This window comes from Mus caroli, chromosome 5, assembly GCF_900094665.2.
Source record: "Mus caroli chromosome 5, CAROLI_EIJ_v1.1, whole genome shotgun sequence".
NCBI lineage: Eukaryota > Metazoa > Chordata > Mammalia > Rodentia > Muridae > Mus > Mus caroli.
Window position 1 is genome coordinate 29,178,615 of NC_034574.1, and position 23,723 is coordinate 29,202,337.

The 23,723-nt window shown below is 47.6% G+C and overlaps 1 protein-coding gene across 4 annotated transcripts in view; it reads right to left on the reverse strand.

Annotated features, from left to right (window-relative positions):
* The window catches only part of Zfyve28 (zinc finger FYVE-type containing 28), a 91,843-nt gene that overhangs the window by 51,586 nt on the left and 16,534 nt on the right, over positions 1-23,723 (reverse strand). The gene's annotated exons all lie outside the window — the stretch shown is intronic.

Here is a 23,723-nt window from a genome sequence, read left to right on the forward strand (position 1 = left end):
CTCAGCCATGCCTGCCTGGATACTGCCATGCTCCCACCTTGATGATAATGGACTGAACCTCTGAACCTGTAAGCCAGCCCCAATTAAATGTTGTTTTTTATAAGACTTGCCTTGGTCATAGTGTCTGTTCACAGCAGTAAAACCCTAACTAACACACCTTCCTAAGACATCCTGCAGAGCTGAGTAGGTACACCCAGACCTGCCTGATCTGGTTTAGATGCAGATGCAGCACCTTCCCCTTTACCTGGTTGGTGACATCCTATAGGCAGAGAGAGAAAGGCCCCTTGTGACACATGCTGCACCCAGCGCTGGCCACTTACCCCTCCACACCTGGACTGACTTCTCAAGCTACTGTCATACCCAGGAGAGCTATGGAACACAAGAGACTGGGGTGAGATGAAATCCAGATGTATAGCTGGGGGTCTGGGAGATGGCTCAGTGGGCCTGCCATGCAAGCATAATGACCTAAGTTCAAATCTTCAGAGCCCACATGAGACATGGTAATACACATCTGTAACAGCAGCACTCCTACAATAAGATAGGAAGCAGAGATAAGAGAGGCCCTAGAAACTCATGAGTCAGAAAGCTTTGAGCCTGTGCACAGAGAATAGCAACAGAGAGACCCCATCTCAGAAAAGGATCAAGGGCAAAGACCAATGTCCAAGATTGTCCTCTGACCTCCATATTTGTAGCATGCACACCCACCCATATTCACAGACACCAACCTGTAGCTGGTCTTTCCTACTTGTGGGCTCTTCTTTTTCCTATCCTTTATCCCCTGCTCCTCCTCCCCCACCTATCCCCTCCACAGTACTAGATAGGAGAAAAACAAGGATGGAGGGGGGAGAGAGCACTAGAAAACTCCCTGAATCTAATTTCTTTCCTTTGGTTTCTTCTTTGACCATAGCTACTAACAAACTACAACCAACCTCCCGAAACAACCAACAACCACCCCTTTGACTCTCAGGGCCCTCTGCAAAGTTCCCAGGATTCCAAATATCACACAATCACAGAAGCTAACTGAAGTTGGCAAAACCATGCCTGGTGGTCAGCTGCTAAGGACAGTCTGAAGCAGCCCCACACCTGGGATTAAAATGGAAATACATTCTTACAATGTTTCTGTGTTGTTTTTAAAGAAACCAAAATTCCAGAATTGTCCAAAATGTCACTACACCAAGCCATGGGTGCATGTGCACAACTGAGGTGACTCAGCACATGAAGCTCAACATCCAGAGTTCAAGTCCCTGGGCCCACATTGCAGAAAGAAAGACCCAGATCCCACAAACTGACCTCCGTGTACATGTGCAAATAAAATAAAAATCACTTTTGAAAAGGGCAGGGTGGGAGACAAGAGGCGCATTCATTCCTCTCTTCCCACTGCACAGTTCTGGCCAACTCCCCATTCTTTCCTCTAATGGCCACAACTCTCAAAGGCCAACTCACTCTCTGACACAGCCCCCAGGATCCTAGACTGGCTTGTGTCGCCCCCTAGCTTTGCCTCCTAGGAGCCAGGGCCTGCTGACATTCCCTGAGGAAGGAGGGGCAGTCATAGACACACCTATTTCCCAGTAGATGGACATAGCTTCCTCCTGCTACCCCCTTCTCCTAGAAGGGGTCTGACTCCTTCTCAAGCAGGGACAAACTTACTGCTCACCCAAGAGACGTGTGCTGTACACAGTATGATCCACTTTACTGGTCAGCCAGCTTAGGGTGGTCAACAAGGTCAACAAACCCTAGTTCCCTTCTGACCTCAAACCCACAAGCTCCCCACCAAGAAATGCTAGAAAGGAAGGCTTTGGCAGGCAAGGAGCAGAGCAGCTGACATTGGCCTAGGGGTGTCAGGAAAGTCCCATCCATCTGTCACAGTTTCCCAGGTTGAAACCAACCCATCACCACGGAAGGGACCCAGCCTCAAGAGGGCAACATGTTGGCCCACCCACCTCCCTCTTGTCTGTGCTCTGCAGAAACCAACAGCACCCATGTGTACGTAGGTGACTGTGCATGTGTATATTCGCATGCATTTCTATTAGTATGTACATGCATTTATGTGTGCACAAATGTGTGAGTTAACTGTTCAGTATGGGAAGGACCTAAAGTAGAAGGCCTATACCCGTTAGCATTCGAAATTATATTCCATGCTAGTCACGTTTCACCCTCTGCCCTATATTCTCCATTGTGACCAAAGTGGGACCTTTGCTCGCTCTTGCTCTCTCTCTCTCTCTCTCTCTCTCTCTCTCTCTCTCACACACACACACACACACACACACAGAGGCATGCATATACCTAGAGCAGAAGAAAGTAAGAGCTTTCAGAAAATGTTACAAAAACACAAAATGTCTGCTGTTTTAAATTTTAGCTGCCAATGGAGTGAGAGCACCAGGCCCCTCAGGACAGCTATGTCAGACTAAAGAACCAAAGTCTTTCTGTGTCTCCCCATAAGCCAAAGTGTGGGAGCAGGACGGATTCTAAATTATTGTGCCAGTCACGCCTATCCCAGGCCCCAGGTGCTGCGCAAAAGGAAGCCTCCAGGCAGGGGTCCCAGGAAATGAGTTAACAAAACCAATGAGAGTCAATTGGTCCTGATTAAAGGATCCAAGAGAAAATTTTGGTTACTAAGTCTATAATTGTAAGTATGCAAAGTAGGGCCCAAAGAACCAATTCACCAACTCAACCACTAAGTGCTCACCAGCCTGGTGGGCACTGGCCCCATGCAGGTTGGCTCACAGGTCTGACACTGGGAGGTGGCATGCTGATTTTGTGGTTTGGGGGTTTGTTTGTTTGTTTTAATTTTTATTTCATGTACATTGGTGCTTTGCCTGAATGTGTATCTGTGTGAGGGTGTCAGGTCCCCTGGAACTGGAGTTACAGACAGTTGTGAACTGCCATGTGGATGCTGGGAATTGAACCTGGACCCTATGGAAGAGCAGTCAGTGCTCTTAACCACTGAACCATCTCTCCAGCCCAGATTTTAAGTGTTTTGATGTCCCAAAAGAAACTGTACAAAAAGAGGTTACTTTAAGTAGCAAGAGATAGATACTCTGTGAAAAAGTATGAAATAAGAACTGCAACATTGTAAAAGCATATAGCAAGAGATAGGTACTTTGTGAAAAAGTATGAAATAAAAACTGCAACATTGTAAAAGCATACCCTAGCTACAGGAATGCCTTTAAAACAATTCTGTGTGGATACTGTCTCAACTACACCTTCAGCCAAGGAGAGGGAAAAAAGGTTAGAAGAGATCTTGGGCTTTTTTTTCACTAGAGATCTCTTTCCCAACAAACCTTGAGATCACCCTGGATATTTAAGTGCATAAAACAGGTATACAAGTCAAACATTTACTCATAAATTAATCATAAAGAATTTTGTTTTAAAACAATTTTTTGAGGGCTGGGGAGGCAGCTCATGAGATAAATTTCTGTGCAGAGGTTAGGACCTGAGTTCAGATCCCTAGACCCATCTTAAAACCAGGCATGGCGGCACACATTTGTAAACTCAGTGCTCCTCTGGAGAAAAGAGAGGTGGAGACAGGAAAACCTCAGTAGCTCACAGGCCAGCTATCCTGGGGTGTGCAGTAGTGAACAACAAAGAGGAGACCCTGACTCGAACAAGGTGGGTGGCAAGGAGTGACACGTGAGGTTGTGCCCTGATCTCCCAGTGGTGTGAGCTTGCCTGTTATCATGCACATGAGAGCACGCGTGCGCACACCGTCTCACACATACATACACACACACACACACACACACACACTTACAGATATACCGGGCACTTATAAAGTTAAAGTCACAATACAGAATGGACTACTGCAGCCCTAACTACAAGAAGTTGACTGCATTATGTATTCACTCAGATGCCTGGTTCCTGGTGAGTGTGGCTATCAGTGTGGATATGCTCACAGTGTGAGCTTGGGGCCTGCTCACAGGGGCCCTCTGAGTAGCCATGGGTGACTCTGAAGTGTTTCCCTATAGTTCAGAGGACTTCTGTGGACTAGGACAGAATCAGAGATCAAAGCACCTGTGCCCTGCTTACCATGAGCCACTCCAGGGGAGTCAGGCCCAGCCCCGCATCAGACACTGCTCATCAGAGTCTTCTGTGCAGCAGTCCAGGCAGGGAGGTCGAAGCACATAAAAGTAAGAAATGGCCTGGTTTACATGGTTTGCATGACTTCTGCCCAGGGCCAGAGTGAGAACCCCTAGGCCTCTCTGGTGGAAGGAAAGGGTAGGCCAGTGCCAGGGCTAGACCCTGTTCACACTCCTGCTTCCTAAATATGACATGAATACTGCAGTCAGAGAACACGAATGGATGCCCTGTAGCTCTAGAGAGCAACTTCATGGTCTTGGTCAGGCTTGAGGTAAGAGAATAACAGGCAGGCAGCAGGATGTGACATCTGCACAGGTAGCAGCACAGGAAGCGTGGCAGACCAGAGAGGACAGCTCCTGCCCCGGGTCAGCCCACAAGTGACACAGAGCCCAGCTGCTTCTTCCTCAAGCAGATGCTGTTAGAATGTCAGCTGGGGACTGAATACCAACTTCCGGGAGCCCTTCCACATAGCCAGCTAAGGGCCACTCAATATTCAGAACATGGAGCCCTGGTACGTTACCTTTCTGTCCCAGCCTATCCACAGACAGTGGTCATACATGGACTTCAAAAAGACACTGGAGAGGTCAATGAAGGGATGGTCACCCATAATGCCATCCTGGGTCCTGACTTCTCCTGGACCAGGTCTCCAGGAAAGCGCTAAACTCTGCACTCCACAGAGAAGCAAGAAAAGGCTCTGAAGTTACATTAACTCAGCTGCTCGCCAATCAACTACCAATCCCAACAGCTGCACAGGTCTCAGGCAACACATCCCCAAGGCTGGGACCGCTTGTTGTCTCCAAACATTGACCTAGGCTCTCCTAGGGTACTCTTACCCCACTCATTCATACAAGTACCTAGAGACAGTCAGCACCCCTCACATCCCTTCAGCCTGACCCAGATCCACAGCTGGCCTGTCCTTGGAGATATGGGGCCACTGGGAGCCCTGTCTGTCCTTAGGTAACAGCACAACCTCTCCTAGCCTTTCATAGCACTCTCTGAAGGCCAAGTGACACTTTTGGTTTTGTTCACATTAGCAAACACCGACACTGTGGTAAAACACAAACAAACCACTTCAGTGCTGTGGTTAAAGGAACAATGGCCTGAGGGAAGAGAATAATCTACAGCATAGACTCTGAAGAGACCAGGTGGCCTGGCTCCAAGCTCAAATCCCAAACCCATGGTCCACCCCCTGCTAAGTACCCCTGCAACACTGTGACAGGCATCATGACTGCCAGTAAGGTGCATGTACAATCCCCAATGCCCCCATTAGTGTGCACAAGAATGACAGCAAGAAACAGCTGGCCAGGATAAGGAGCCAAATACAATATGTCCTTCCCTCAAGAAGGAGCCCCACCCCCACAAGGCAGCCCTGACCTGAATCAGGGATGACTGGGCTGGGCTGCATGAGGCGGAAGATGCCAAGTAAAATCAGCATCCTCTCAGGAGTGACGGTGACAACCGTGCAGACAGCAGGAAGTACCTGTGCTCTGTGTCCACTGAGCGGCCCAGTTAGGGACAGGCTGAGCTATCCACCTACCACTGCAACAGCTACCTTGGACAGAGGCCCAAGGCACTCTTCAAGAAAGGATGAGGCAGGGTAACAAATGGGACACAGCATCCCAGAGACAGAAAAGTAGTCTTAGAACTTCTAGGATTCACAAAGGCAGAGGAGGGAGAGGCTGGGGTAGCCCTGAGCAGAAGTGGGCAGAGACTGGAGGGCAGCTACATTTCCATGACATGAAGTTAGTGAGGGGTTGGTGCTATTTCCTTCTCATGGAGTCATATAGGAAAGGAAAATGACAGACATCCCTGAAGGACGAGCAGGAAAGTAGCCAGGTGGGTCTGCCCCATGCTGACAGGCTACACAGGCCATGATACCCCACACCACCCACGTGTGCTGCCTGCCACAGGGCCTCAGGCGCAACCTAGGCTGTCACCTCACAGACTTCCCAATGCCACCTGGTGGCTCCCAGGTCAGCCCTGTCCCACAGAAACCCCGTCTCTGCTTCTGGTCCACTCTGCATCTGCGATCTATTACCTTTCAGAGCTTTGAAACTGATCTGGGGACAAGTGACCCCAGGTGCTGTCACAGAGCTTTTCTTTCTCAGGCTCAAGGATGGCCAGCACTGGCTAGCTAGGCCTTGGTTCCAATATGCCCAGTGGGGCCTTCCAGCTTTAGTCTTGGCTGGACTCGGTTACTGAGCTAGCCAACACAAGTAGACCCCACTGTTGGCTGAATTCCAGAAAGGAGACATACAAGAGAAACTATATGTGTTTTTTTCTGGCCCCTGCGGTCCATTATATTGGGCGAAGAGCAACCCTCTACTACACAAAAGGTGCATAGGCATACAGGCAGGGAGTAGGGGAAGATAACTCCTCCTCAGCTGAACACAGCAGAAACCAACCAAAAGATCATACAATCGCACTTAATAGTAAATAAAAATAGCTCCAGCATAGCCCCTGCCAAACACACCACTGAGGTTGAACCAGAAAGAGATAGCCACCAAAATATGCCACATCAGAAAGATTTGAGAATAAAGAATTCTGGCTAGTGGTCCCTGTGGAGCCTTATCCGTACCTGAGAGATTCACCATAAATTCTGAGAGCCAGAATCCTACTTTTCCTGAAAATCTTCTATAGCAAGTGCTGCCCAATGGGATATTCTCTGAGATGGTGCTTAGGCCTCCCTGCAGGCAAGGCTATGCCTCTCTGGTTTCTCAGCAATCTGGTAAGTTAAGGTTTTAGGTCTAGCTTAGACACCCCAATAAGAATCACCCCCTGTACCCACGGTCTCTCCAACATATCCTCCTTTTCCCAGCCTCATTCTTGCTTGCAACAGATGCTAAAGCCAGCTCAGAAGGCCTTGATGGTGTGGGAGAGCCTGCAGCCTTCCCACAACCGCTAATCACTCAAGGACAGCAGCAGTTAGTGTCCAAGTGCATCCGCCTCCACCCTGCCCGGGAACAAAGGAGCCTCTGTAACCTCAGTCTACTCTGTGATATGGAGACAGACCCCATCTTGGAGAGAGAGGCTATGGAGAAGATCCCAGCCCTGCAGGGTGGGCAGATCACATGAGGATACCCCATGCCAGGGAGCTACTGGGCAAGGACCTTGCAGCAGCAACACAAATGATAACCCTGGCCTGGCTGTCACACTTTTTTCTGCAAGCCACCACACACCATTTAGAAAACTTGGTTCTTTTCATCCTGTTTTGTTTTGTTTTTAGAAATAGGGCTCTGTTGTATTGCTCAGGACGAACTCAAACTCCGGGGCTCAAGTGAGTGATTCTTCTGTCTTAGCTTCCCTAGTAACCCACACTATAGCTGTACATCAATAAGCCTGGCTAAGCCAAGGGTCTTCAAAAGGAAAATTAATTTTCTAATAAAACTCCCCATCAAGTGCTGTTCATACACTAACTGCCAACAGTTCAACAAAGCAGCTGTGTGGGACTGGAATGAAGCCAAAGAACCACTCACAGGGAGAGACTACAGGCAGCGAGGGGCCATGAAGGAGGATGCTGTCAGCAAATGAACCGCCTGCCCGGCAGGTGGGTGTAGAAACTGGGGGATTGGGATGGGCGATCATATGTTTTAACTTCAATAGATTAAAAGACACTTAAAGTGCATTTGATGGGATTGTGCAGACAGCAAGTGGGTAAAAGGGCTTGCCCTGCAAGCCTGCAGCCTGAGTTAAGACAAGTGTATTACTGAAGCTGGGTTTAGTAGCCAGCTCAGGCACCCTGGTGTCTGCTCTGTGGGCTCAGGCCCAGATGTCTAGGACTGCCCCATGTTCTCCACCTAGCAGGTCCATAGGCCTGGGACGCAGTGGATTGGAAGAGGCCTATCCCATACTGAAGGAAAAAGATCCTGGGATGACCCTGCCTGGGTCTTAGGCTGCTACACAGAGAAAACAGAATTCAGGGGGAGTCGGGGGCATGTGACCAGAAGCCAGGACTTATAGAACCTCACTGGCTGAGGCAGGGAGAGTTGAGGCCAGTTAGCAGACCAATGCCACAGTGAGCAAGCTGAAGTTCCAGACTTAATACTAAACTCACTGCCTTCTGCAACCACTAAGCCCCTCCCCCAGGAGGTCATCCTCTACAGCATTCCCCAAGGCTACTCAATTGTCAGTCTAACAGGACTGGACGCCAAGCCCTGCAGCCAGTCCCCAAAAGGAAGAAATCTGCTTTGGCAAACAGCTTATTAAGATGTACCTTATATCCTGTAAAATTCTTCCAGTTAGAGCTTGTGGTTCATGGCGTTCAGCATATTTCTAATTATGTAACTGTCACCAGGATCTAGTTACAGAATATTTTCATTATCCTAAAGAAACCACACACAGCCAGGCAGTGGTGACACACATTTTTAGTCCCAGCATTCGAAAGACAGAAGCAAGTGGATATCTGTGACTTCAAGGCTAGCCTGGGTCCACAAAGTGAGTTCCAAGACAGCCAAGGCTGTTACCGAGAAACCCTGTCTAGGAAGGAAGGAAGGAAGGAAGGAAGGAAGGAAGGAAGGAAGGAAGGAAGGAAGGAAGGAAGGAAGGAAGAGACAAAGGTAGGGGGAGGGCAAAGGAGGGGGAGAGAGAGAGAGATGGAGAGAGTCAGAAAGAGAGAGAGAATATACACCCACACACCTGGCAGTCACCCTCTGATCAGCTCCAAAGGGCTGTCTGTGGATTGCCTGTTCTGGGCAATAGTGTAAATAGAATCATACAATATACAATCTCTGGGGTCTGGCTTCTTTAAAGGTTTATCCACCATGAAGCATGTCATGGTCTGAATGTCTATTGCCAGAATTCCCAGTTTGAACACAACTCCCCAAGTATTACCTTAGTGGCATTTGAAGAAAAAGCCTTTGCGAGGTAACTAGGGTTAGGTGAGGTTATGCATGTGGGAGCCCAGAGCTGCACTAACTGCTTTATAAGACAAGGGACGGGGGAAGGGTGTGAAGAGATGGCTCAGTTGGTAAATTGCTTGCTGAGCAAGCATGGGTACCTGAGTTCAGATCTGTAGCACCCACACAAAAGCCAGGAGTGATGGTGCGTACCTGTAATCTCAGTGCCTGGAGGTGGAGATGGGTGATCCCTGGAGTCTGCCCCTGGCCTAAAATTCATCATGAGTCCCAGGGACATTCCTGTCTCTACTAGGACCACACGCACACACTACCATGCCTGTGTTTGTGTGACGTGGGTTGTTTTGTGTGTGTGTTTATGTATAAATGTATAAATTTGGGTTCATCTCCCATCATGATGGCATCAGTTGATGTCAGGTGCCTCTAAGTTTTATTTTATTTATTTGATAACTTGAACAACACATAGCATGAAAGGAGGCTACAGAGCAGGCAGGTGGGGGCTGCATCCACCATCTGCAGATGGAAGGGCTAGGAGTGGCAGGCCTGTGTGTGTGTGTGAGGGAGCCTCTGTGCTTCCTCAGGCATCCCTGCGATTACCCTCTTCCCATGACCTCATTTCCTCGCCACAGGATGCCACGGGCCAGTTCCTCTCTCCAACCAGCTCTCAGCCTGACAGAAGTTTCCTTTTAAATTTAACTTATTTTACTCATTTTGGTTTTTGGAGACAAGGTCTCTCTGTGTAGCTACGATTGTCCTAGAACTTGCTTCATAAATCAGGCTGGTCTCGAACTCAGACATTGGCCTATCTCCCAAAAGATGTCTTTGGTCACATAGAAATCCATGAACTTTATACAAAGTGGGTGAGAGGGGGGACAGAAAATTGGGCTTTATTACCATTAAAAGATCTGATTCTTAAAATTCTGTTAAGGAACAAAAAGCCACAGACTATGTACTGATCTGCCAGACCTTTTCAGAGGACTGACACTCTGAAAATACAGCCTAGTGGGAGAGGGCCCAGTGACTAAAGCCATTGCTATGTTAACATGAGGATCAGATTTTGAATCCCTAGAACCACATGTGTAACACAGCAAAACATGTGTGTCCACACACATGTCAACATGCATACACACATGCATAACACCAACATACACAGACACAGGGGGAATACAATTTAGTGGGAAGATGAAAATTACAAAAATTAATCTTTTTTCGGGGGTGGAGTGGGGTTCGAGGCAGGGTTTCTCTGTGTAGCCCTGGCTGTCCTGGAACTCACTCTGTAGACCAGGCTGGCCTTGAACTCAGAAATCTGCCTGCCTCTGCCTCCCAAGTGCTGGGATTAAAGGCGTGTGACACCACTGCCCAGCAAAAAATAATCTTTTATTTATTACTTATCTTGTATGTGTGTATGTGTTGTGACTACAGACGTACAGATGCCACAGCAAACACAGAGGTCAGAGGACAACAGTCAGAGTCTGTTCTCTCCTGCCACCTTGTGGAACCTGAGAATCATACTTGGGCCATTAGGCCTGCACGCAAGGACCTCTACCCACTGAGCCATTTCGCTGGCCATTATTATTGTTGTTGTAGTTATTGTTGTGTGCAGGCATGCACATGCACGTGCAAGTCAGAGAACTACTTCAGGGAGTCAATACTGTCTTTTCCCCTTGGGCTCCCTCTGGGGTTTGAAGTCGGGTTATCTAGCTTACAGTTCAAGCACTTTCTCCACCTGCTGAAAGTTGATCTGGACTGTCAACTTAGTGAGATTTCAAATCACTATGGAAACAAACCTCTGGGCACATCTGGGAGGGATTTTCTAGATTAGGTTAATTGTGGAGGGAAGATCTACCTTAAATATGGGTGGCATGATTTCATGGGCTGGGGTTCACCCTGCTAGCTCTCTGTCTCCCTCCCTCTCCCCTCCTTCCTGACTGCAGATGCAATGTAACCAGATGCCTTACACTGCTGCGCCATGGCACACTGTGCACTCTGACTATAAGCCAAGGCAAACCCTTCCTTCCTCCCGGAACTTCCGTCAGGTATTTTGTAGCATCAACAGGACAAGGAACTAATGAGACAACTGAATTTTCTTTTATTTTTTCAAGATAAGGTTTCTCTGTGGAGCCCAGGCTGTCCTGGAACTCTCTCTGTAGACCAGGCTGCCCTTGAGCTCAGGAGATCACCTGCCTCTGCCTCCCAAGTGCTCCATTTAAAGGCGTGTGCCACCACTGCCTAGCTTTAACAACTGAATTCTAAAGTACAAAAGACTTAAGTAACTAAATCTAACTAGTGAACCACCGGTGTGGATGTACAGAGATACAACAGTAGAGAGAATACATTGGAAGAGGCAAACGCCAGACATTTTCATGCCAAGAAATCCTATTTCGTTATGATTTGCCTCTCTGGAAAACCCAAGAGAATTGGATGCACATGCCCACACAAATATTTATACAAATGTTCATCCCAACCTAAGAAACAACCCAAAATGTAAATTCAGTGTAAGGATGGGTTAAGAGACTGAATGAAGTACATCCATTCAACACAGCACAACTCAGCAATAAATAGATGACTGACTTGGCTACAATATGGATGAATCTCAAAACATGCAGGTAGTGTACAAGAAGGCAGACTCTGTGTGTGTAGATCAGTGGTAGGATGAAGGTGACCGGCCAGCTCTGCCCACACAATCTTCCCTCAACAGAGGGAGCTGCAAAGACTGCATCACAGCTCTAGGTCCTTGAGAAGGACTACAGGAGTGGGCTATCCCTGAGAAGGGGACAGACACCCTGGGTTAGGGTTTATATCCCTATATTAGTTATATTAATTAATATAATTAATTATATTAATTATTAGTTACTTCTCCTGTAATCGACAAAATACGCTACAGATGCAGTTCAGGGGAGGAAGGACTTATTTCAGTGCAGCTTCACGGTGGAAAGGGCACAGCAGCATTTACACAGGCTATTCGCTTACATCTTTGCAATCACCTTGACAGAACCAGGCTGTGCTTTCCAATGATGCTGCCCAGAAACCTATGGCCTCCAGCTGGCCCTACACCTTTAAGAGTTTCCACAACTCCCCCGAGTCTGCATCTCAGAGCCATATTTTCAAACACATGAACCTTTGGGGTATATCTGTCATTCAAGCCATACACAGATGTCTCCAGGTATGGGACCAAGAGGCATGAGGTGAGTCTGCCTAACCCACCTGGAACTCACCTGGGTAGAAAACCCCAAGCTGCCACTCCTATGACGAGATAGATAGAACTAGACAGGGAAAGTAGTGGTGATGGTGTCTTTAAAGGCTGCAGCCATGGAAAAAGGGCTCATTTAGGAGTAGGCATGGTTCTGAGAACCTGTAACCCCAGCACTTGGAAAAGAGAATTGAGAGTTCAAGGTTATCCTCGGCTACACAGCAAGTTTGAGGCTATCCTGAGCTACACAAGAAAATAAAGAGAAGGGAAGCGGGGAGGCAGAGAGGAGGGCACAGTTCATCCTTTCTGTGCTTCGGCCAGCGAGGTGCAATGGAAATAAATGCCTCAGTAGTTGAAGCACAGAGATTCCCAGAAGCAGATCGCCTCGGCTCCTCTGCCTTCTGGAAGTCTCCTTTCCAGCTCTCTTGCCATGACATATAATCCTCAAGAACTGTATTTTTGCTGTTTGTTTGTTTGTTTGTTTTGAGACAGGGTCTCACTACATGGCCATGGTTGGCCTGGAACTCACTATGTATAATAGAACTCCCACATGCTCCGCCTATGCCTCCTGAGTGTTAGGATTAAAGGTGTACACCACCAAACCTCCCCCAAGACCTGTATTTATATGCTTAAAAGTATTTTACTGATTATCTATCAAACTTCTCGGCAACACAAATTTAAATGAAATTAAATCTTTTTTTTCAAAGTCTCTCATGACTTTTAGATCTTCTAGACTCAGCTATTGTGAAAATATTAGCAGACAACTGAGCGAGCCACAACATGGGACAAGACTGGTAAACTATCGATCCTCAGCAAAGCTTCACTAGGAATGTTCTCAGCAGTGTGGACACTGAGTGCCAGTCTCCAGCAGTGTGTAGACTCAGAGGCTTCAGCTCAGCACCGACAGAAGGCTGACCCTCAGGCTTCCCCAACACTAGCACTGCCTCCTCCAGGCCTGCCAACCTGCACAGAGGGGTTTTCAAAAGGAGATGTCAAGGTGGGAGCCATGGCCTACTTTCCTGAAAAAGCAATTTTTCAAAGATGTATTTATATTACTTTTAATTATATGGATTGTGTGTCTGTGTATGTAATACTGGGAACTGAACTTGGGTGTCTGGAAGAGCAACAAATGTTCTTAAATGCTAAGAGCTCTCTCCAGCCCATCCCTACCCCACCCCCATCAGAGCAGTTTTGAGGAGACAGGATCACAGAAGAGGTAGCATCAGAGTTGGGACCCACCTAAGGCAAGATGGCTGCCAAGACTGGTAAAGGGTCTATTCCCAAGTGCCCCTTTCCCTCGGCATCTCAGAGAAACTCTCCCAGGCCCACTGCTGACAATGAACTTTCTAGAAGAAATCCCCCTCATCTGAGAAAAGGAAGGCATTTTTTTTTACAGTATCTGAGAGCTTCTGGACGTTGCCAATAGTCGGGTGCAAGTGACCACCCTGACAAGAGAAGGAACCGTGCCTTATGCAGCCAGGGTCAGGACAGGCGGAGGTTAAACTGTGGCAAGCGGTTTGGGAGCAGGAGTGGGCCTGAGTCACGGAGGAAAACCCTGAGTTAAGCCCTGCAGTGCCAGTGGGCCTCAGGAACAGTGAGCAGCACAGGAAGCCCAGAGCAACACAAAAATGACTGTGAACAGAAAGAGGAGTAAATCACCTCTGTGACTTTTTAAAAACTCTGCAGAGGCAAAGGAGACCAAGGCCTAGAGCCCTCTCCCTCCCCCCAGGATGCAAGACACCTGCCAAGTTCTCACTGGTAAATTGTCCTGAGCTATTTGAGCTCACTGGAAGCAGGCTTTGAAAGCTGGTCTCTCCCCTCCCTACATCAGACTCAAGCATTTTACTCTCCAAGGTCCCCAAACACCCTGTCCTGCTGGCCCCCAAAGCTTTAACAGCAGGCAGGGGTGGGAGGGTAAGTGTAGAACAGAAAAGGAGCCATAGGGAAAAGACTGTGGGCTTGAGAACAGTGGAAGGCAGCTTCCAACCCATGCTACTATTGTTTATCCCATGATGCCTGCAGTGAGGATAAGAAGCCAGAAGCTTGCTCATGGAGAGAAGCTCTGTTCTGCCTGGGACTTTCAGTGGGGATGCCAGCTGACTGTTCAAGGCTTCCCCTGTCATGTCTGGTAGGTGAGCTTAAGCATGACTCCATGGTGTTACATTTGCTAATTTCTGTTCTACTTTAAAGCCTCACCCTAGGGACACTCTCCTCCATCCTGTGCTCTCCCTGGGGGAATGCCCAGTGGCAGTCTCCAGAGGACTTCCCCAGTCAATGTCTACTGGGTGATTTAAGACTGGTTTGATTGGGCTGGAGAGATGGCTCAGTGGTTAAGAGCACTGACTGCTCTTCTGAAGGTCCTGAGTTCAAATCCCAGCAACCACATGGTGGCTTAGAACCATCTGTAATGAGATCTGATGCTTCTTCTGGGGTGTCTGAAGACAGCTCCAGTGTACTTACATATATATAATAAATAAATAAATCTTAAAAAAAAAAAGACTGATTGATCGTGTGGCTGTTTACTGCACTTGTCTCTGCTGGATACTGCAAGCACCTGCTGTCATATTTTTTCCTCTCAGCTGCTGTTCACTATTTACTCGTCTATTATGGTGGACTATCCTTAACAAACTCATTAATTGCACATTGAAAAGAACAGATAGTGTATATCATTCTCTGGCCTACACAGAATAACCCTTCCCTGACAAGAATCAAAACAGAATCCTGGCTTTTCAAGAAATGATGGAGGTGGGAACTAGTCCTAGAACTCCACCATCTTGGTAGGGACTATGTCCTGATTATTTTACATTTATTATAAAATTGAGTGGTTCCAGCCCAAAGCATGAAACAAACAACATAACGGGCTTCCTAAAGGCCCAGCTTGGACAGCCATACACTCAACTCTCCAGGGAAGACCCACAGGGACCCATGGTGCACCCCTCCTCATCTGCAGGGGCCCCAGAGACACCCCCCACCCCCATATCATTGCTCCTTCCTTAGAACAGAAACAGATCTGAGCAGCAGGGGGAAAAATGGAAGACTGGTGGCAACTGACATGATCTGGAGAGGCCAGAACAGAAGCAAGGAACAAAGAGACCCACCGTGGATGGAACTACTTTTGCTGGTCGCCCACAAGGAACATGCTACATAGTCTCCACTCCCAGGGTTGCCCTAGCAGGGAGCAGCACCTCCTTCACTGCCCCACAGAAGAGCAGGCCCCTCACCAGCTCTGAAAACAATGCCTATGATGAAGGAAATGGAAAATCTTTCTATTTCTTTTTCTAGTGCTCTTCTACACAAGTAAGATGTGATTGACAGGCTGGAGAGATGGCTCAGCAGTTAAGAGCACTGACTGCTCTTCCAGTGGTCCTGAGTTCAAGTCCCAGCAGCCACATGGTGGCTCATAACCATCTGTAATGGAACCAGATGCCCTCTTCAGGTGTGTCTGAAGACAGCTACAGTGGACTCATAAATAAAATAAACAAATTTTAAAATTCTTAAAAATACATTAAGAGGTGATTGACACAAAATATTCTTTTAAGGGCTGGTGAGATGGCTCAGTGGGTAAGAGCACCCGACTGCTCTTCCGAAGGTCCAGAGTTCAAATCCCAGCAACCACATGGTGGCTCACAACCATCTGTAATGAGATCTGGCGCCCTCTTCTGGAGGGTCTGAAGACAGCTACAGTGTACTTACATATAATAAATAAATAAATCTTTAAAAAAAAAAAAAAAAAAAGAAAAGAAAAAAATATTCTTTTAAGCCGGATGGTGGTGGCACACACTTTTAAACCCAGCACTTGGGAGGCAGAGGCAGGAGGATTTCTGAGTTCGAGGCCAGCCTGGTCTACAGAGTGAGTTCCAGGACAGCCAGGGCTACACAAAGAAGCCCTGTCTCAAAAAACAAAAACAAAAACAAAAATTAATTCTTTTAATATAAGAAAGCAAGGATTACCCATAAGCACTGACACAAGAGGAAAAAAATATATATACATCAAAAGGCACAACTGGAGAATTGTCTTCGGTGTTCTGGGACGTCCACACTCTCTAAATTCCACCTCTTCAGTCTAAGTCTCTCCAGCTCTCTGGACTACACTAATACTTTGGCTGCATGAAGCTTTACTCCATAGCAATGCTGAAACTGTGTGTACATAGATGTGCATTTCTAGGTGTATACATATATGTGTAAGGGTGTGTGTGTGTGTGTGTGCAACTCTAGGTGGGTATGTGCATATGTTTGTAAAAACCAGAGACGGCCAGAAGTGCCGGATCCCCGGGAACTGGAGTTACAGGTAATTGTGAGTCTATAACTGATGTGGGTGCTGGGAACTGCACTCAGATCCTCCGAATAGCAGTACATGCTCTTACCCGCTGAGCATCTTCTCCAGCCCCATTCTCTCCTTTGCTTTTTTTAAAGACAGGATATCCCACTGAACCTGGGGATCACTGAGTAAGCTAAAGTAGCTGGGCAGCTAGCACAGATTTTAGCTTCTCTCTGCCTCCCCAGAGATGGAATTACAATCATAGCATCACTATATGCAGGTCTACTGGTTTGTTGGTTTGTTTCGTTGTTTAGTGTGAGTGCTGGGGATAGAACTCAGGCCCTCATGCTTACTGATTGAGCCCTCGAAATTAATTTCTAACCACAGCACTAATACAGCTTTCAAAGGGAGGACTTTGCCAGCATTTTGCAATTGTGAACAGAAAGGCATGTGAACCACCTTTCCCACATCCTCCCGCATCAACACGGCCATTTCCTTAAAATAAATTTCAAACAGGAATCAGTGACTGAGGGCACTTGTCAGAACTGAATAGAACTCGCTGATCCACAATTGGTCAGTCTGTACACTGGCACTTACATCTAACAGAGCTGTGGTTTGGATGCTGACTGCTCTCAAGCACCTGAGTGTTAAAGACTTGGTCTTCAGGGTGGTCCTCCTAGGAGGAGGAGGAGGAATCTTTAGGAGGTGGGGCTTGGTGAGAGGCATTTAGGTCACTGGGGTAAACCGTAGAGGGACTGTGGGATCTTAACATCTATCCTCCTCTTTGTTTCTCTGAGGGCGTGGGGCAGTCTGCCACAATGTACAGCCTCACTGTAAGAATCAACCATGGGGGCCAATTATGACGAATATGTGCTGAGGCCTGGCATCCACTCCAGACGACTAACAATCTATAACTCAGGGTTCAGCTAGATGGTATTTGTGGCCTCTGTGGGTACCTGCACTCACATACACAAGCATATATGCAGACACACACAACACATACAATAAAAAATAATACAAACACATTTAAAAAAAAAAACACCATTATCCCTGCAGTGGTGGTGCACACCTTTAATCTCAGCACTCAGGAGGTAGAGGCAGGCAGATCTCGGAGTTCCAGGTCAGCCTGGTCTACAGGGCTAGTTCTAGGACAACCAGAGAAACCTTGTCTTGGAAAAAAAAAAGCAAAAAAACAAAAACAAAAAAACAAAAATAAAAACTGTGGGCTGGAGTCTTACCCAGGACCCAAGCCTATTTATTCTCTTTGCATGTTGGTTACCTCAAGTATTTTGTTACAAGAATAGAAAGTTTACTAACATGAGCAATATCCAAACTAGAAAACAGAAATCATGTTTGGAACCTAAAACAGCGGAGATTAATAACCAGGAATAGCTAACAAAGTTGAAATAGAGGCTGAAGTTGTGACAAGCCAGTGAGGTCACTGTCAGCAGGAAGTAGCCTCAGCCTCAGCCTGGGTGTGGCCTTGGATTCTCACAGCTCCCAGAAACCATCTTGGTCTCAGAAGCTAGGCTACAAGCTGAGGATGGAGGAGCTACCCTAACTGCACCCTGGGCTGCAGTTTGCTTTGCACTGTGTGGCACCAGGCCTGACTTGTGGAGGCTTTGACCTCTGTCTGTGTTTCCCTGCCGCATTTCTAAGTGGCCTGTCGTAGATTTGTCCTTGTGATGGTACAGGGTTTGCCTTTCTGACCCCCATCTTTGAACTATGTGGTAGTTTTCTCCCAGTCTAAGCTGTCAGGACTCATGATTTTTAATCCACTTTCAGGCTGCCTCTCCCACTTCCAACCCCACGTGTCTACAGAGCTCCTCTACTCCAAGAGAGAGATCCCTGTCTGTGCATCTTTCTGTCATAATTTTGGTTTCTTTGGTACAGTGAGATGTTTAACCATCTAGAACATATTTCTCTGATAGAGCACAGTCCTGACTTGATCTTGTTTGTTTTCCTCACAGATTAAGCACTGGTTTGTGAGATACCCAAACACAGGACTTTAATGTACATCCAACCCAGCGAGACAGACACAGCTCGTGTCGCCCCTGAGCCACAGAGAAAACCTGTCTTGGTTTATCCCACAGTGGTGCTGCAACAAATTCCCTTCAAAGCCAGGAATACATTTTTAAGACACATAAAACTCAGCAATTACAATGACGTTAGACATAGATCCCATCGAGTGAGGAAAACGGAAACCTTTCACAAAGTCAGCTCCCCAGTTAGTTCCACAAGGTCACTCCCAATAATGCTGACTCGAAGCACAGTTACCTCATAGAATAAAATCTCAGTAGCCAAGAAAAAGGTCACAGACAGCAATGAGACAGCACAACCTCTCAGACAGGAGCTAAAGCTCTCTTCAGAAGGATGCTCCTGCCACTACCCACACCACAGTGGAAGGGATGCCTCTGATGAGCAAGCCCAGGTCTGTTCTCAGTGGGTCTCCTTCCTGCTCATGTGACAGCTACATTTGGAGAAAGGCTTTAGGCGAATGGAATGACTCTTAAAATGACTGGTGGCAGTGGGCATCTCTAGATGCCCTAGATGTTAAGCATACTGGAGGTTTCAGAGATCAGTTTCCAGGGGTCAGACTGAGAAAGCGGCAGAGGACCAGGCAGTGAGGCTACTCAGCACCAGGACCCGGACAACGCAAAAAGCAAGCAGCAGCTGCTACAACTCACAGTGTGGGTGTGCTTTCTCTTTGTTTGTGTGTGAGCTTGGAACTGAATCCAGGACCTCATACATACTAGGCAAGGAGTCCGTGGCTGAGCTACAGCCCCTCTAAAGTGTGTTCTGAAGGTAGAGATAAGCATAAAGTCCTAAGGGAGATTTTCTTTCTGGAAGAAAACAGGCCCCACGCTGCATTAGCTTAGGACTCCCTGAATGTGGGATCCTCCCGAGGACAGTCCTTGGGCTGGCTGTTTCCCTGCTCGGTGTCATCTTGGAATCATTTCATCTGGGAAGGCTGTCTCAGAACTGGGAGCAAACTTAAGGCCATCAACAGGTGCTCAGAGCCACCCCATGACCCCACACAACCACATCATGAAAGACCCCTGAGAGGCCATATCCACCCCCACCCACCCCGCCCCACCAACTCCACTCTCCACTGTCCCAGCCATTCTTTGCCCTTCTCTTTTCCCACTTTCTCCACCATCAAGTGCCACATCATTCCCACGGGCAGCTTGGTGGCAGCTCTTTCCGATGGCTGCTCTGGGGTGTAAGCCGCCTGAAGCTCCCTCAGCCAATGTTCAGCAGATTCATCATGTCTTCCCATGCTCTGGGGTGCTCCCAGGGGGGACGGAGGCAAAAGTGTGCCTCCTGTCATTATCTCTTTAAAAAAAAAAAAAAAAAAAGACTTGTATTCAGTCCCTAAAGAAGGCGAGGCCACAGCACTGTTATTGGGCATACCTCCACTGCTACGGGAGTTACAAAGCCAGAAAGAGTTACTGTTTTTGTCTAGGGTCAACTATCACTAAGTTCAACCTTCTCTTTCGTCATAGCAGTGAATAAAAAAAGCCAGGCCTGCCATTTAAACTATCTTTAAGCATGCAGTTCACTGTTGAACAGTTCACACCATTGTCTAACACCCTGCCCAACCTGTCTCCATCCTAAAATGAAACAGTTTCATTAAAGTGACTCCTCATGCCTCTGCTCCTACCAGCCCTTTGCAACCTCTATGCTCTGTGTCTCTATGGAGTTGTCCATTTTTCCCCCTTCCCTTTCTCTCTCTTGCTCTGGCCCTGATCACTCTGGGCCCTGCCCACTCTGGGCCCTGCCCACTCTGGGCCCTGCCCACTCTGGGCCCTGCCCACTCTGGGCCCTGCCCACTCTGGGCCCTGCCCACTCTGGGCCAGGAGTTGTCCATTTTAATGACTTCATAAGGCAGTAAAAACTCTGTACATTCATTCTGTCGTTCACTGACTTGAATCCAATGCTCTGAAGGACTCCACAGTTATACAGGCAAGCCAGGTGTTTAGGAGCCTGCTGTGGAGTACTGTGGACGTAGTTCAGTTGGAATGCTTGCACAAGGCCCTGAGTTCAAACCCCAGCACTGCATAAGCCAGGACAGACAGTGTGTGCCTATAATCCCAACACTGGGAGGTGAAGGTAGAGCAGAAGTTCAAGATCACCCTTAGCTACATAGTGAGTTCAAGGCCAACCTACTTGCTTTAGCATCTGTGGATGTGGCCTCCCAGGGCCCATGCTGGCTGGGCTACAGAACTGGTCACCAGGTACTGTCATAAGAAAGGAAAGAAGGAATCAGAGGAGGGAGGGAAGGAAAGACTCTGATAAGGTTTGGATATGAAATGACATCACAGACTCCGCCATATCTTCTGCCACCATAAAACTATATCCAACCACATGGGACCAAGAAACTCTGGGACTGAATCCTCTCCACCACAAACCCCTCCTCCGTCTGTCCAGCTATGTCAAGCAGCCACCACAAAGAGAAGAGCAATGGACAGTAAAGTGGAATGTGCTTAGCATCTGCTTTTTTCCTACCCACGTCTATGGCAACTGCTCCTCTCTCTTCACTGCCCAGGTGAATGGGCTGTGGGCAGTTCTCTTACGGGAAGGGCTTGCTACCCCAGGAGAATTCAGTCCATCTGTCATCCTGAATATTTTGTCTGCCAAGTAACAAACTGCCACCCACCTTGCCACTCGACATGACCCATTTTATTAGGGCACAGCTCTGTGGGTCAGATGCCAGGTACCACATGCTCATGTTCTCTGCTCTGTGAAAATCTACTGAAGAGAAACCGTGTCCAGGCTCACGCACCCAGGTAGCTGGCAGAACCTGATACCAGGTGATGGCACATGTGAGGTTCCCTCCAACATGCCTCTAGTGTTCCCCTCCCTCCCTCAGCAGCGACCTAACATGCTGCCTTCTTTCTCTGCTCTCTATGCCCTGCTGGAGACAGTGCCAGTTCCCAGTGAATACTGAACCAGACTCACTACATGGCTAAGAGAAGAGTACCAAGCCACAACATGATGAAGCTGGACCTAAAAAGTCATCACATACAAGAGAGCTAGAGTGTGGAATTACAGGGGCCAGTTTTAACACGTGGTTCTTGCACCCCATGATCTGCCCTGCCCCATGAGCTCAGCTCTCTGTGCAAGCTCAAGATGCACAAACTGCCATCATTTCCCCCTCCTCAGGTGATATGACATTTTCCCAGGGTCTATCCATATCTTAGTGCAAGCAGCAGTCCTCCCGCTGTATCTAAGACTCTCAAGTGTATTGTGTCTTTAGCTTGTTTACAGACAGACAGAGTGCTTTTCTTCAGTGTTGGGTTCTATTTCCCATCACAACGCTTCGCATTTCTGGAAGCAACAGCAGATCTGCACACTTGGATCCGTTCCCCAGGCACCTATTCATGGTCCGAGGTGCTGAAACTGACGTCATTGATGGGGTGGAAATGGAGGAACAAAAAGACCAAGTTCTGGTCAAAGTTACACAGTGGCTCCTGGTACTGATGGGTCAGGTGGGACAGGTCCAGATCCCTTCTGTCCTGGGCCGTTCACCCCTGGTCCTATGACAAGTCAAACACTAACACCATCTTTCTGACTGCTCCTCACTGCAGCTCCTAGAAAACTCAGGAAGGTCCAAGGCCAGAGAGGCTGCATAACCAATACAAAGCCTCCTTTTGGGAAGATGCAATGTGGAGAACTAGATAAAGGGGAGCAGCTACATGCTGCAACTATACTAAATGCTTGAATTGCTCACTTTATTTTTTTAAGATCTATTTATTATTATATGAAAGGGCACTGTAGCTGCCTTTAGACACACCAGAAGATGGCATCAGATCTCATTATGGATGGTTGTGAGCCACTATGTGGCTGCTGGGATTTGAACTCAGGACCTTCAGATGAGCAGTCATTGCTCTTAACCACTGAGCCATCTCACCAGCCTGAATTGCTCACTTTAAAGTGATCAATTTGAAGCTCAAGTGTAGCTCAGTGGTAGGATACTTGCCAGAGCACATAGCACCCTGCCTCTAATTCCTAGCACAGAAAAAAGAAGAGTGAAGGAAGGAAAAAAAAGGAGAAAGAAGAAAAAGAAGTAAATTTTATGATACCTAGATTTTACTTTTTGAAGATTTATTTCCTTGTTTTTATTTATGTGTTATGTGTATCTGTGTGATTGTATGCCACGTGTGCATGGGTGCACATGCGTGGGTGCCCACATAGAAGAGTGCATCAGGTCCTCTGGAGCTAGCCCTGGCTGTCCTGGAACTCACTTTGTAGACCAGGCTGGCCTCGAACTCAGATATGGATAGTGGGAATCTAAGCTCAGCCCCGCAACAACAGCAAGTGCCTTTCACCACTGAGCAACTCTTCAACTCTGAGGGTTTTTGAAGGAACAGGAGGAGGAAAAGGAGGACGAGGAGGAGGAGGCGGCAGTGGCAGCAACGACGATGACAAAGAAGTCCTAGACAGGAAACATGGCTCTCCCTGTGAAGGTGCAGCCTGGAGAAGCTGCCTCCTTTACAGCCCACTGGAAGAACTCAGTGTGGGTATATCTGGTACCTCCCGCCTTCCCCGTAAATAAGCAGCACCAGGCAATCACTTCCCAGACCCATCAGAAATCCAGTAACCAAGTAAACTCCATGTTACAGCAGAAACAAACAGACATGAACCAAAAGGTAGGAAACAGACAAGACAGTTACACCAGCCTCTTTTAATCCTTATGCACACAGTGGGTGTAATCATTTAGGAAAAAGACAATTTAAACTCAACGTTTACAAAACTGGTCAGGACAGGTTTGTCTTTTAGAGTGGAAGAAAATAAACTTAGGCCAGGCAGTGGTGGCGCACCCCTTTAATCCCAGCACTTGGGAGGCAGAGGCAGGCAGATTGCTGAGTTCAAGACCAGCCTGGTCTACAGAGTGAGTTCCAGGAAGCCAGGGCTACACAGAGAAACCCTGTCTCAAAAACAAAACAAAACAAAACAAAACAAAACAAAACAAAACCAAAAAACAACAACAACAAAAAAGAAAGAAAATAAACTTAGGCCTTTTAAAATTGTATTTTATGTGTATGGGTGCTTTGCCTGTATGAATCTGTGTACCATACATGCAGAGCCTAAAGGGGCCAGAAGAGGGCACTAGATCCTCTGGGACTGTCGTGGTTACAGACAGTTACAGAGAGCAGGCACGTGGGTGCTGGGAATCCAGCCCTCTGGAAGAGCAGCCAAGCCCTCCAGCCCTCCAGCCCTCCAGCCCTCCAGCCCTCCAGCCCCAAGTTTAGGGCTCTTAATGAGACCATCTTTCTGTGTCTTACTGGTTCATGCATCTAAAAGGAAAATGGTTTTTTTTTTCTTTTTTTTTTTTTTTTTT